At 55.3% G+C, this 14,233-nt stretch overlaps 1 long non-coding RNA gene across 1 annotated transcript; it reads right to left on the bottom strand.

Annotated features, from left to right (window-relative positions):
- Positions 1-9,695: 9,695 nt before the first annotated feature.
- On the bottom strand, positions 9,696-12,092 carry LOC109731120 (uncharacterized). Its single transcript, XR_002224523.2, has 3 exons — positions 12,005-12,092; positions 10,030-10,106; positions 9,696-9,779 (listed from the first exon to the last, which is right to left on the bottom strand). It is a non-coding gene; the product is annotated as an uncharacterized LOC109731120 (long non-coding RNA).
- Positions 12,093-14,233: the final 2,141 nt, after the last annotated feature.

Raw genomic sequence — 14,233 nt, 5'->3', positions numbered from 1 at the left:
ATGAAAACGGAGACAGAGAGGAGCTGACTCTTGGCAAGCAAGGTCACAGGACTGGAATACAGAGCCCAGTGGCCCTAGGACACGCGGGACCATCAGAAGGGGAAAGCCGAGCAGGGGTGAAGAGAAGTAACTGCTGTCCTGAGGCCGCAGCAGCAAGGGGCCAGGACGGAGGAGGAAGACCCAGGCAATCCTGTCCACCTGGGCCTTGGCAGGGGACCCAGGGAAATGTGCCCCAAGCCATCCCTTAGGGGCCTCTGCATCTGTTGCCTGTTGGCCTAATCTCCTTCTCCACCACTTCTGTCTCTGTCACACCTTGCCAGGCCTATTCCAGGTCTGGGGTGCTGTGTGACACTCTGGCCAGGCCTCTGGCAAGTGGAGGCTCTTCATCTGCATTTCCACCCTCAAGGACCAAGGGCAGCACGCTGGGAAGGTGCCAGAGCAAGGGGCGCCAGCCTTCTAGGAGTTAACGACTCCCTCTCCCCAGCTGTCCTCCCCTTGGTGCTCCTCTTCCTCCCTCCTCCTGCTCACAGCAGGCAGGGCCTGGACCCGGGAGCCATGCTGCTGTGCTGTTGCCAGGGGAGCCCGGAGGCAGATCTGAGCTATGCAGGGAAAAGGCCCGGCCTGTCAAAGTGTCTGAGATGAACCGCCGCCGTCCCTGTGCAGCTGGGCTCAGACGTGTCTCAGCTCTTGTTCTGTGCCTGAGAATGGCGAAGCCCAGTGAGGTTCAAGGGCAAACTCTCTATTCATTAGTCAGGGGTTCTTGACGTCCCGTCTCTCCCAGGGATGGGTTCCCCCCCCTTCTCTCCCTCCTGTGACACATTCCTGGGTGCCTTTGGTGAGGATTGCATACCCTCCTCCTGCCCAACCCCCTCTCCAAAGGCCCCTGAATAAACTCCCCCCAAGGAGACCAGGCAGGGCAGAGACAATGGCTGCAGGAAATCATTCAGGCGGGACCCCAGCCTTGCTGGCCTGCCCTCCTCTCCCAGTGTCCCTCTGGGCCCCACTCCCCTCTGACTGAGGGCACCCTTGGGCTACAAGCCTGCACAGGCCCAGACAGGAAGAAAGCACTGGGCATGGCCCTGAGAACAGCAGGCCAGTCCAGCACCTTTGTCGGTGGGCTCCTTGGGTGCCTCTGTGGCCTGCGTTTCCTACTGCCTGGCTATTTTTGTGCTTTCTGTACCATCATGTGCCTATTTTAAGAGACTCTCAAACACTGTTAGTTGGGGAATGTAAATTACAAAATGTTTTCTGAAACACGGCAATATCCAAATGTAAAAGGCACTTACACTTGGTCACAAATTGCACTACTAGGGACTTACTCTGTGAGTATTTATAAAAGTTCCCGAAGCAGTATGTACAGGATGCTCATCAGAGCTTTTCTTTTTAAGAGTGCAAAGAAATGGAAATGAACCTGCGGTTCATACTGTGGAATACTACGCAGCTGTAAAAATCGACGTGGTAGATCTCGGTATCCGAGCTGATAAGGAAGGTTGGCCACTTTATGTTACTGGGCAAATAGAATGAGTTGCACAACAGGCAATAGAGTGTGATTCTTATTTGTGTATATTTAAAAGTCATAAGTATGCTCTTTATGGATAGTTTCTGGAAATATGTATTAGAAGGCCACCTCTGGGGAGGGGGGATAGAGGAGTTTTCTTTCTATGATCGTAAAATAATTTTATTAAAAAATGTAAAGCAACTATTTAACATAATAGGCTCAACTTCTATCTGCCAAGTTGGGGGTAGGTGCTTCAAGAGAGTGGTGGCAATGTTGCAGGAAAAAGCAGAATCCCAGAATCACAGGTGGCCTCTGCCATTGGCCATTTTGGGGCCCAATAATCACATGTCATCATAATGGCTGCTATTGTTAATCAAAAGCCCACTAAGTGCCCATCTTAGTATCTTTGGATCTTGCTTAAGTAAATGTCCTTATTCCATTTTCACCAATTTGAGAGAGAGGTTGAGTGGTTTGCAGAGCTCCTCTGCAGGTGAGAGACAGAGCCAGGAACCTGGAGCGGGGCTGGGGGGAGGGTGGGTGTCGGCTCCCTGTTTTCCTCCGGATAGATGTTGCCCCTCCACCCTCAGGAGCTGCCTGTTTGGGGGAGGAGGCCCTGGGGTCTCACCAGGGCAATAGACCATGGTGAGCGGGGAGACGCCCCCATCTGCCACAGCCCAATAGAGGTGTCGTTGTGCTGGGGGGAGGCCCAGCTGGGGCATAGCTGCGAAAGGCTCTATTTGCCTGGGAGAAAAACATCACTAAGCAGAATGCTGTGCCCAACACCAGTCACTGCCTACTTCACCGCAGAAAGAGTAAATGGCCCAGAAAGTGTCTCTGATGGGGTTCCCCTGGAGGTGGAGGCACTGCGTCTGGCCTCACCTGCCACAGGCCGGGGGCTGTAGCAGCCTGCAGAGGTTCCATTGGGCCACCCAGAGGGGCCTGGGAAACCTGGTCCCTGGGGCCTGGGGACTGCCACACTAACTCCAAATTGAGTAAGGGGCTAGCACAGTGGGAAGGAAAGAAGCACTAAGAGTGACCACGTGCAGAAGGTTGTCAGGGGCCAGATCTCGTGCTTTAGTATAGTGACTCCTCATAATTCCATGGGATGTGGGTACCACTGGCACACCCATTTTACAGATGAAAACACCGAGGCCCAGAAAAGTTAACTTACAGGTCCCAAGGTACACAGCTAGCAAGTGCCAGAACTGAGAATCAAAGCCAAGTCTCACATTTTGACTCTAAAGTCTGTACTCCTAGTCCCAAAGAGATCCTGTTTGTCTTCGCCACTTAAAGGAGGTCCCCAAAGCTGCAACCCCCCTCTTTGCCAGACCTCACATATAGAGACATCAACCCCTCCCCTGCAGAGTCACCTCAAACAGTCTTTTGCCTGAAGTTCTCCCCCATTCCATCTAATGCCATCCATCTCTGTAGAGTGCCTGGACTCGCACTGGAGTGGGAGGAGGGTCACAGAACCTCACCTGGATTGGCTCCTTTGGCTGCTGGTCATCTTCATTCCTGTGGACTTGGCTTCTTTCTTGGGGTCCTTAAGCTTGAAGGAGCCTGGCAGGAAGACGAGGCTGAGGCTGGAGAAGCAGAAGTGGAAGAGCAGAGATGCATGTTGGTGGCTTGAATCACTGGACCCTTCCAAGGCCAGCAGGTCCCCCATGAGAGAGGCCTCGGGCAAGTCCTGGGAGAGGTCTCTTCCTATCCTGTGAACCCCCTTGCATTCTGTACACTAGTCCACAATGAATAAAGTTTCTTTGCAAAGCCTTCCATGTCTCTGGAGAGTTTTTCTGGAGGGACACGAGTGAGGAAAGTAAGACTTAGCCACTAGCAAATCAAGACACTCGTGGTGTCTTGAGGTATGGTGGGGACGCTGGTATGGGTGGGAAGGATGGAGCAAGAAGCCTCACAAGGCCTTGGAAAGTCTGTGTCTTTGACCTGGGCTGGGGTCATCCGGGCAAGAAGGCGAAGGCCATGGCCAGCCCAAGGCCTTCCTTGCCTTGAGGGTGGCCATTATATGTGCCCTTCCCTCAGGAGAGGGGTCCTGGAGGATCTGGATTGGGGGCCAGCCCCCAAACTCCTCCTAAACCCCCAACAGTGTCTTCTCATCGCATTCTCCCAGTGACCCGAAAGTGACTGAAACTATTTTATAGACTAGGAAACAGGCTCAGAGAGGCGAAGAAATGTACAAAGCCACACAGCTGGGAAGCAGTGGAGTTGGGCTGCAGATCTCACCTCTGACCAGAGTGGGATGCGCGGGGTCATGAATCTCGGGAAAGCCCTTGGCAAGATTTTTCATGTACGTGCAAAATCACAGTCCTGCGTTCAGCACCGCATTTATTCTCGCGAGGCCTTTGGATGCCAGATAATAATCAACACTTTCTTGTGCCAGGCACTGTTGTTCTAAGTGCCTGTGCACGTCTTAAATCATGGCTTAGTCCTCACATCCGTGTGTGCGTGACTGGGCGCTATCTCTGTTCCCATTTAACCCACGGAGAAGTGAGGCCGAGGTGGCCGTGTGAGGTGGCCGTTGGGTGTGGCGCGGCTGTCGGTCCGGACGCCAGGCTCTTACCGCTACACACGCGGCCTCCTGAAGGGCCGGCGCCCCGTCAGCGGCGGCCTGGCCTGCCCCAAGACCGCGAGAGAAACGTGTCTCCCCGCGCAGCAGCAGGCCGGCGGAAGCCCGGGCCGGCAGGCGGCGCTGCCCCGGCTCCGGCTCCCCACCGCGGGCCGGCGGGCTCCATCCAGCCCCAGGGCACCGGGCGGAGACGGGACCCCGGGCGGGAGGGAGAGGACTGGGGGGCGCGCGGCACAAAGAGCTTTTTATTCAAATTTGTTTAGAGTTTCGAGAATTTGCATGAAAAATGTGTGAGAAAAGCCAGCTCCGGTGACCTCATCCGCACCTGCCATTAACGTTCAATTAGGCGTTGAATAGCGGCGGCCGACGCGACGTGCAGAGAATCCGGCCTGCCCCGCGCAGCCGGCCGGGCAGGGGTGGGAGCGGGGGTGGGGTGGGGCGCCGGGCCCGGCCTACGCCTCGGGGCTGGGGACCCAGGACCTCGTGGGCGCTCCGACTCTCCGAGGGGATGCTGGGACCTCAGGACCCTGGTGCCCAAGGCAGTGGGGGCGCGCCGGGGCCCTGGGGAGGCCCAGCTCCCGCGGGCGCAGAGGAGGCCCGGCTTCCCCCTCCCCCGGACGGAAGGTGGACCGAGGAGCCCCGTCCCGGCTCAGACGGGCTTCCTCGCCACCTTCCGGACAAAGTGTCAAGTACAAGTTCAAGTTCAGGGCCAGGCCCGGGGGGCGCCGAGCCTTACCCGGCCGCCTTTGTTCTCCGGGATAATCGTTCCCACATCCACTCCCCGGCGGGGCCCGGCACAAACCCCCGCCCCGCCCCACCGCACCCTGCTGGAGCCGCCTCCTCCCGCCGGCGCGGCGCCTGTCCCCTGGTCCCGGCGTCCCCGCTCGGGGCCACTGTAGGGTCTGGGGGCTCGGGGCGGGGGAGGCGCGGTACCAGCCCGTGGGAGCCTCCCCAACCCCGCAGTCCCAGCGGCAAACTGCGCTCGGTCGGACGGATGCCTGCGCCGAGGTAAGAGCCCTTGGCGGGGTTCGCCCGCACCCCCTGTGCCCCGCCCCCGCCCCACCACGCGACCCGGAGGAGCAGGGTGGAGGGCGGTGTGCTGCAGAGCAGGTGGGAGGCTGGGCCGCCAGGCTGGGCCTCCGGGGGGCGCGCTGCCGCTCCCGGGCTCTGAGGGGTACCAGGCCCGGGCGGGGAGGCGCAGAGGGCAAGTGCGCCCTGGGACGGCCCCGAGAGATCGCCGGCCTTTCCCAAGGGCATCTGGCGCACCCACCTCTCCTCGCTTAGCCTCTCGGTCTTCTCCTCTGCGTCTCTCCTGGCCTCCTGTCAGATTTGGGCTGTAGGGGACCCTAGCTAGAATCTAGCTCCCCAGGCCCCGAGGCCCCTCCTGGAGAGCTGGGGGGGGGGGGGTACGTGTGTGGCTGCTAGGGGAATCGGCCGCGCCCACTCCACTCCCCCAGCCCCCTTCCCAGACTTAAATTAAGGTCCTAGGCCAAATGGCGGTTGGGGGGCTGAGGTGGGCCGACTATGTGGCTGTGCAGGGGCCATAAAGGTTCTTTTGTGTGTGCGTGTAGGACCCTTGCTGGTCCCGCGTCTGGTCCCTAGATTCTGCATGGGGACAGGTGCTAGCTTGTGCCTCACCCCACCAGTGCGATGGCAAGTTGAAAGGGCGTGCCTGCTTCTGAGTGGCCCGAAACTTGTCCCCCATTCCTGACTTTCACTCTCAGGTGCTTTGCGGTCATCTATGTACTAGTGCTTTCTGTGGAGTTCTAACATCCCTGGTATTGGGTTTCTAAATTCACAGCAAGTTAGGGTAGCAGATTAGAAAGGAGGAGAGGGCCTTTCCCTGCAGCTGGACTGTTCCCCTTGGGTGTTTCTTCCTCTCTTCTTTCTCTGTGTAGTCCTGGGATTTCTCACTTTTGGGATTTTCCTCATCTTGAAGTTCCTGCCTGCAAGAGTACACACCACCCCATCTCCCCTTGGCCAAACTTTGGCCAAACTCCTCCTCCAGGAGGCCTGCCCAGATTTCCCCAGTATCTCCCCGTCTCTTGATACCTTCAGCAGAGGGTCAGTTGTACTGCCAAGTACCTAATAGACACTCAATTAATGAAATCATTTCTGGCTGAATGAATAAAAAACCAGACACACACATAAATTTAAAAAGCATTAAGGATTCAGTTTTTTTTGTCTTTAATATTGACTTAAACATAAGATAACGGCTCCTGGGGGCTCCTCCCCTCTGCTCCACGGCACATGAGGTCTCTCATCCACAGCAAGAACCAGCATGAAAGCTGTTAAAAAAGAAAGGAGAAAAATTATTTGCAAACTGCTTTAACATTTTAAAAAGAATAAATATCAGAAGGAAGCCTCTCAGCCTCTGTACAGCCCTGCTGTCCATCTGACTGGGTCCCTAAAGGGTCTGGAGGAATTGAAATTTCACAAACTGCAGGAGACCCGGGACCCTCCTGCAAGGCCTCAGTGGGGCCAGCAGGAACTTGACTAAAAATGGAGACTGACCTACCTAGTGCATGTGTTTAGGTTCCCGATGATTCATCACTGACATGCTGATGTCAGAGCAGCCTGGGAAGATGTTTACATCTTTTTAAAAAGGGAAACCGAAACGTTTTTCTGCGAAACCATCTGCAAAACCATCTGCAAAGACTGCTCTAGACTTTTCCTCTTCCTCATGGGAACTTCTGGTCTGAGCTCTAATCTAATTCTCCCTTGGTTGTCGTGACATCTTGGACAAGACACTATTTTTTGCTTAAGGTTCCCCAACTCATGGATGGGTAAAACATTTAAGGCAGCCATGCTTTGCAAAGAGTGGTATCATATAAATACCGCTCTGCGTGAGACTGAGAGAGCAATAATTTATTATTTATATATATTAACTCATCTCGTCCTCCCAACTAAAGGAAATGGGTCTTGTCATTGGTCCCCTTTTATAGAAGAGGAAGCAGGCGTGAAGAGGTTATGTAACTTGCCTTAGGTCTCATAGCTGGAGGAGGTCCAGTGGGCTTTGAATTTAGGCAGGCTGGTTTAGACTCAGTGCGCTTGACTCTAACACCAACTGTCTAGCTTTGTTCCTAAGCTAGTCGGTGAATGCCTGCCCTGTCACATTTCACGTGGGTTCCCTTGCTTTCCTTATCTCCCAGAGACAGGACTTAAGGGTGTGGGGTTAACAGCCCAGCCTTTGGAATCTTGTGTTCAAACTCCAGCTTTACAAACCATAAGACTTTTCTCACATCTCCGTTTTCTCATCTGTAAAATGGACTTGCAAATTGATCTCATGGACTTGTTGTGAGGATGAAATAGGATCCCATGTCTGGCCCAGGGTCTGAGATATTGCAAATGTGTCCATGAATGACAGTCATTATTATTAACAGTAATTGCCTCTAATGACAATGTTACTGTCACTATGCATTTTGTAAAAGCGATACCTCTCCCCACTCAGAAAAGAAAAAACTGACACCAATAGGTCTTGATGTACTTTAACCAAGCAGCCAAGGGGTGCCAGGACTGTGGAGCAGGCAGCCCCATTCTGCAGGCAGATGACCCACACTCTCAAGAGGTCACATGGGTCCCCAATTACTTAAATACAGACCCTTGAAATATTGTCCCTCCTGGGCCCTAAGCACTTAGAGAGGTGTGGAGATGTGTTTAGGGGGGAGGGGTGGAAAAGTGGATAATTGAGAGAATTATAGGCGGAAACAGAAGACTCTTCAGGATAGAGGTCTGAAGTATGTTCTTTTTTTCTTTCTTAGCCACAAACTCTGACCATCCCCTCTTGATGAGGAAAGGAATGTAAGACTAGACCCTGCTACGGAAGCAGACCTGGTCAGCAGGACACGTCTGCCTCCTTTCATTGAATTTATATTTATTTACTCGGTGCTTGTTCTGTGCCAGGCACTGTTTTAGGTAGTGGGGACGCAGCAGGGAAGAAAGCAGAAAACCCCTGTCCTCAGGGAGCTGACACTGCGTGTGTGAGGAGGGTAACAGCGCCACAGGTGGTTCTGCGCTGCACAGACCTACCCAAGCGTGAGCAGCATGCCCCGCGGACCAGCTCTGCCTCCCTCACCCTCTCGCCCCTTAAAGCCAAGGACACAGGTTTCCACACCGTGGTCTCAGTGGGGTGTTATTAAGGAGAGAGAATTGGGGAGAGAGACTGACTCGACCTCTTTCCATATCAGAAAATAAGCAACAGACAGAGGCAAAGAGATTGTTCAGGCAAAGTACCCATCTCAATCAGGCAATGCACAGGGGTCCTGCCCTTCTTCCTCCCATTCCTGACCAGATACTGGGACCCTGGGAAGGCTGAAATCCTGGCCGTGCAACAGGGACAGAAATGGTGACATTCTGTGGTGGAAGCCAAGAGGACTGGGCAGGGGCAAGGCTGCATCCAGGGGTCTGGGCAGATCAAATCCATGGCTAACCTGTGCCAGGCATGCTTGTAAGTGCTTTATATGTATTAGCTGTTCGCCCTCAGCAGAGCCCTGGGAGATGGGCACTGTGACTAATCTCTACTTTAGAGATGAGGAAATTGAGCCACAGAGAGACTGAATAAAGTGGCCCAAAGCCACATAGCTAGTAATTGGCAGATCTGGGGCAGTTTTGAACCCAGGCAGCCTGGCTCCAGGATCTTTGTGCCTAATGCCATCATCAAACTGCTGATCTATGAACAATGTTTCAGAAAGAAATGTGTACTTCCCTTGGGTGAAACCTGTTCTCCAAGTGTCCTCAGAAGTCTGCAGGAGCTTCCATGGGACCACTCTCCCTCACACTTCTTGGAACCCCAGGTTAGAGATGTTAGGAGCCTTCCTTTACAACCCCCCTCGCTTGGCAGATGAGGACATGAAGATGGGGAAGGAGGTCATTGTCATAGTGGACACCAGAACTGTGGTCTCCTGGCAGAGCTCACTCACTGCCACGCTGGGGCTGCATGTCAGGGTCTTTGGGAGAAGAGCTGCTTCCTTTCCAGGAGCCTCTTTAAGGGTCCAGGCTCCTCCACCTCTGGGCAAGATGGTACCAGCAGAGCAAAACACCCGCCTACTCTGCAAAGAAGTCCCAGATGGTCTCTAAGAGCATTAGTGGACTCCAGGCAACACGGTGCCCAATTAGAGAGCTCATGTGTCTTGTCTGGCCCTCAGAGAATTGGCACTGCCCATGCTCTGGGCGTGCCCTCTCTAGGATATGGTTTCCTGACAGCTTTTGGAGCTGCTTCTCCGAGAACCCTTAACGACTCTGAGTCAGAGGCTGTGGAAGTTATCTTTGCCTGGTATGTGCCTTGTACAGAAGTCGGGATTCAGTGACAGCGGCATTCAATTGAATGTCTTCACCTCTGGGTACCAAGCTAGGGCCCTATATTAGCCCACAAGGCCTCCTGAAAGATGTCCCCATCCTCCTTGGAATTGGGCAAGAGGCCGTCAAGAACCACCCTAGACTTAGAATGTCACGGAATCCTGGCTCTGCCCTCCATGCTGGGAAATCTTCAGGCAATCTCCAGCCGTTCTTTGAGCTCCAGTTTCCCATCTGTTGAAGGAAGCTGGCAGTGTCTCTTCAGGATGCCTTGCAGGAGATGCAGCATGCGAAGGTGCTTTGCAAAGAGTGAGGTGGGCGGGAGATCGTGCTTACCCAATCTCAGCACGGTAATCCCTGTCTTGTTTGGTCCTGGGTCAGAGAAACCTCAGTCCTTTCATCACAAACCTAGAGAGAGAGGGGGGAAGGTCAGGGAAAAGGGGCAGGGGTGAGCTTCCTCTCACTTTCCCCAGTGAGGCCCCATCTTGAGGGCTGGTGCTGTCCTACCCCATGGAGGGGGCTGCTGCAGAGAGGAGGAAGCTGGGGTAGGGGTGGGCTCTGGGAAGGCTAACACACCCCAAGGCCAGCAGGTCACATTGTCTAGGCTGGTGCTTCCGGTTAAAATTTGGCATCAGTAGCACCACTTTACATCACTCACCGGGTTGGCGATGGAGAGGATGGCAGGTTAATGAGATGGTCCTGGCTCGTCTCAGATGGAGATAGGTCACCAACCAACTGAAATACAAGGCATTTGTGATATAATAGTAACAAAAACCCTTTGGAGACTCCTGCCTCAACTCACTGCAAAACCATATAAAACTCTTCATGGGTGAGATGGCTCTGCCTCCGGTGGTTCCGGGATCGGATTTAGGGACATTCAGTCTGATCTATCCAGCCACTCCCATGCAGGGGTCCTGCTTGGCAGGTCTCATGACCGCTCTAGACTGCCTGAGTGAGACCCTCGGTCAGTGTGGCTTTGCCAGAGTGAGCTGCACAAATCAGAAGCCGAGGATGCCAATGAGTGGCCAAAATGCATGTGCCCAAGAGACACTTAGGAAAACAAAACAAACTTACAGCTGTTGGGGATGGGGAGCCTACCTGAGGAGTGGGGGCCAAAGATTGCATCCGGGCATATCGCTTTCCCTAAGAATCCTATTCATTATATTTGTATGAGTTTTTCTAAATCTGTCTTGCGAAGAAAATCAATAGTAGAGTACTGACGGCACTCCCGATCACACCTGCATCTTTTGGGTCTTGGGAATGGAAAATATAAACACTACTTTGTGATGCGTCATCTAAGTTAGCCCTCTCCATCAGCCCACACCCATTCCGATCTATCTTCCACTTCCAGTCTAAATTTGGGGCCCCTACCCGGGATGACAAAGGTCTAGGGGTGGACAGAGGGGAGGCCACACTCTTGTCTGTTCCAGCCTGGGACACGGTTCACTCCTGCGCCAGCCGGTCTGGGCTCCGCACCTTTCTGGCTTGGGGACCTGCGCTGCCCTGCCCGGCGCTCCCCAGCAGCGCAGTAATATTTGCCCAAGGCTGTCGTGCAATGAGACCGTTCGCATGGCTTTGGCAACGCGGCTGCGCTCGGGCCTTCCGCGGCTTGCCAGGCAGTCCTGCAAACCACGCTCCCCAACCCTAGTCTCTTTGGCGCAGGAGGCTCAGGCTGTGATCCGGGAGAACGCTGTACCCTCGAACCCCAGCTCAGGTCCTGGCAGAAGACTCGGGGTGGGGGAGAGCCTTGCTTCTCTTGTGATCCCTCTTAATTAATGTCTGCCACCGCGCGTGTTGACCTTGGTTTCGCCTGGCAGAGAACTCGCTGGTGGCTATGCCATCCCAGTCTTGGGCACTGGGCTGGCCTCCGCCCTCCCCTCCCCGCCGCGCCTCTGGGTGCCCGCTTTCGGTTTTTCAAATTTTCTCAGGAATGAGAATTATTGTATCTATAATTTATCCTAAACCCAATGTTCCACGAAACTCTATAACGAACGTTAATATCTCCAATCTCCTGGTCAGTCTGCATGGGGCGGGAGAGCCGTCGGGTTCTTCGTGGGGGAAAATGTAAAAACTGTTCCGTACTGGGTGACAGTCAGGTCCCTGCCCTTGGTTTCCTATCATTCTGAAAGAATTTTGTTCCCAAAGGGAATCCAACTTGTTTGAAACGTAGATTTCTCCTCTCTGAGTTTGTGAACTGGAGAAAAATGATCTTGATCTGCTTTTTGAAACGATTTATAAAAAAATTAGGAAGACAATCTGGGCAGGCCGGAGGAGTGGGGCCGAGAGCGCACACGCCGCCAAGCCTCCGACCTCCGGAGTTTGCTACCCCAAGCCCCTGAGCTCCACCAGGGCTATGTCAGACACAGAGCTGCCCCGCGCAGCAGCAGGGACCCCTCGCCCGCTGCACATCCGTGAGCGCAGAGGACCCTGCGCTCTGTCCCCGAGGCCCTGTCGCTGGCTGAGCTTTCTCCGCGCGTCGAGGCGAGGCCGCCGCTCGTGAGCAAAGGCTCGGAGTCCTTATGGATTCTGAAGCCGCTCTGAGGGCGAGATCGGGTTTGTCTCATGACCTCGGCGCCAGGAAGCTGTGGAAAGAGACAGACCCCAATTTTCTCCCCTTGGAGTTGAAACAAAACCTGAAAGCCCGAGGTTGCCCGCACCGCCAGAGGTGGCGCCTCGGCGGCGGGGGCGACCAGAGCCGCGTACCCGCGCGGTTCCCAGGCCTGGGTTCTGTGTTTTCCCTAGTAGTTGAGCTAGTGACTTAGCTGGGTAGCTAATAGATGGCTCCCAGGCAACGTTTATGCAAACGTCGAGTCTTGTCTCACGCTGAGTCTCCTTGTCCGCCAGCCCCAGAGTGGCCGGGCTGGGCTCCCGGAGGAGGGACGAAGGGAAATTCCTGGTAATTAGAGGGGAGGTTTTCCCGGGGCGCCCCTCGGTGAAGTGGCCTTGGCTTCGGGCGAGGAACAAAGGACTAAGGTGTCTGCTCGCCGAGCGCCCTCAGGGCCCGGCGCGGCCCGCATTCAGGCCCCTCCCCGCGCCGCGGCGGCCGCGGGCTTTGTGCGCTGGGGCCGCGCCGCGCTGCACCTGCCCCGCTTTAAGTACCTTGGCTGGGCGGCTCGCGCGGCTGCTCTAATCGCCACCCCCAAAGTACCTGCTCATGAATAAACACCAGCCCCATTTATCAGGTACTTAGCGCTCATTGTGAAGGGGAAATTGGCCCTTTTCTGGAAGTGTCTATCTTCAACCCATCTGCACATTCCTGGTTGCAGAATTTCTCCCACCCTTGAGTCACACGCACACACACACACACACTTGCAACACGAGGCTCCTCCAGGATAAAATAAACTCCCTTTTCTTCCGGTAAGTGCGTGATTGAGCCGCGACAATAGGCGGAGAGGAGGAGGCCGCTGGGTCAATAGCCTGCGTCTCTCCCATTGACAGGAAAAGTCAGTGCGAGGAATGCAGGGCCTTCCAAAAGCCTTGTCCCGCGTTCCAGCCACCGGGCCCTACGGACACACTCGCATAATGAACGTGTGGGCACAGCCCCTTTGGTCTCCCAAACATTGAGCAAAATACTGGAGTTGTCCGGGGTGCCGGTCCACCTTGGCCGAGTGGGTCCCAGAATGCACCCGCGGCTCCCCGCTTTCTCCAGTTGGGCCCCCCATTTGGGTCTGGCTCTTCAGTCTGGAGCACATGGGATGAAGGATACACGGATCTGGGTAACTCATTTCCTAAACTCCCTGGCCAGTACGAGTTAAAGTAGCTCCTCCGGGAACCCGGCTGGGCCGAAGAGCAGCTTGTGGCCGACGCGGCTAAGGTTTCGTTTCGGAGGACGCGGAGGGGGCAAGCGTGGCCTGCCCAGCCCGCGCACCGCGGCAGCGCCACGGAGGTTTAAAAGCGGCGTAAACAGGCGTAAGTTTGTAGATCCCCACAAAGGCACGACAGTAAATCTATAAATGCGTTTGCATCCTGACGGCTCGATTCTTTTCCACTCATACCTTCCTTCCGACATATGGGCTTTCTGTGTACACGGCCGCGTTCCCAGGACTCAGTTCCCTGGGTGGGATGCGCCCGGAAACACAATCGATTTTCTGGACCTGCGTACGGCCACAGGCAGCTCTGAAAATGAAAGCGTTTGCTAAGTGTGGAGATTTCGCCAATCGAACGTTTAAAAATGGCTTTGTCTTTATTCGGCTCTCCTGATTCATTCTGTATTTTACAAATAGAGACCCAGAGCCGCTGCCGAAAGCCCAGTTCTGCCGCCCAGTCCTTGCGTGCCTCATGGCGGTGGCCACGCGGGGCCCAGGGAGCCGGGGTGTCTAGAAAATCGCTGCGCATGGGGTTTCCTGGCGCGTTCCCTTTACACCGAAGGCGGGCCGGGCGGCCTCTGCAAGTCCAGCCTCGAGACTCCTGCCAACGACTGGGCAGGACCCTTGAGGTCCTGCGGTCGCGCTGGCGGGCGTCCCGGCTCCGTTCAGGGGAGGCCCGCGAAGGACTGGGTCGGCTCGCGAGCGGCGGGAGGGCGCGCCGGGTCTGAGCGCCAGAACCCGCGACTGCCGCGGGGCTGGGCGCGGGAGCTCGGGGGCTGCAGTGCTCCGCGGAAGCGCCGGTGGCCCCGAGTCCCCCCTCCTCCCAGCCCCCAGCACCAGACCCGCGCCAGAGCCCCGGCAGCGCCATCGTGCCGGAGAAAACAATCTCGGCCCCGCTGGGATTCGCCCCAAATACGGCCACTCATTTGCGGAATATTCTAGAAAAAAACAATATCCCGTTTCTTTTTATGGTTAACAGGAGGTAACTGATAGGACGGACCATTTGCATCAGGGCATACAGGAGGACGGCGAAGGTGACTTCTAGAAATAGGCTGT

Source organism: Microcebus murinus, chromosome 7 (genome assembly GCF_040939455.1).
Source record: "Microcebus murinus isolate Inina chromosome 7, M.murinus_Inina_mat1.0, whole genome shotgun sequence".
NCBI lineage: Eukaryota > Metazoa > Chordata > Mammalia > Primates > Cheirogaleidae > Microcebus > Microcebus murinus.
This window is presented reverse-complemented; position numbering and strand designations above follow the sequence as displayed.